We start from the raw sequence: 451 nt of genomic DNA, 5'->3' as shown, positions 1-451 counted from the left end.
TGCTCCAGTTCAAATCATGCAAAATAACCCAGAATTGTTAACCAGAGCTTATAATTGCAAACAAATCAAAGAACCAGTACAAAATACACCCACTGCCATTACTAATGAAATTAACACTTCTGCACTCAATACACCCTCTTTTTTCCACCTGACTTCAAACACTGTTCCTTCACTTTGCTCAAGTACTGTCTCTTTCAGGCAGCTTCATGCTGAATCTCTTCTTCTGCCTGGTCCCAGCACCTACCTTGCTGATACTCCTGGTGCCAGCCAGGGGGTTTGGTGGCTGCAGCCAGGGGCTGACCCACAGGAGCTGGGCAAGGCGGTACCTGGGAGTTGGGCAGGATGAGATCCCTGTTCCCTGTGCACCACGCAGGAATAAAGAGCCTGTGTCTCTTTAGGCCTTTTAAAATTAATTGTCTTTCCCCAAATGCAATCAGAAAATCAATCACAA

This window comes from Corvus brachyrhynchos, unplaced genomic scaffold (genome assembly GCF_000691975.1).
Source record: "Corvus brachyrhynchos isolate BGI_N302 unplaced genomic scaffold, ASM69197v1 scaffold101, whole genome shotgun sequence".
Lineage (NCBI taxonomy): Eukaryota > Metazoa > Chordata > Aves > Passeriformes > Corvidae > Corvus > Corvus brachyrhynchos.
This window is presented reverse-complemented; position numbering follows the sequence as displayed.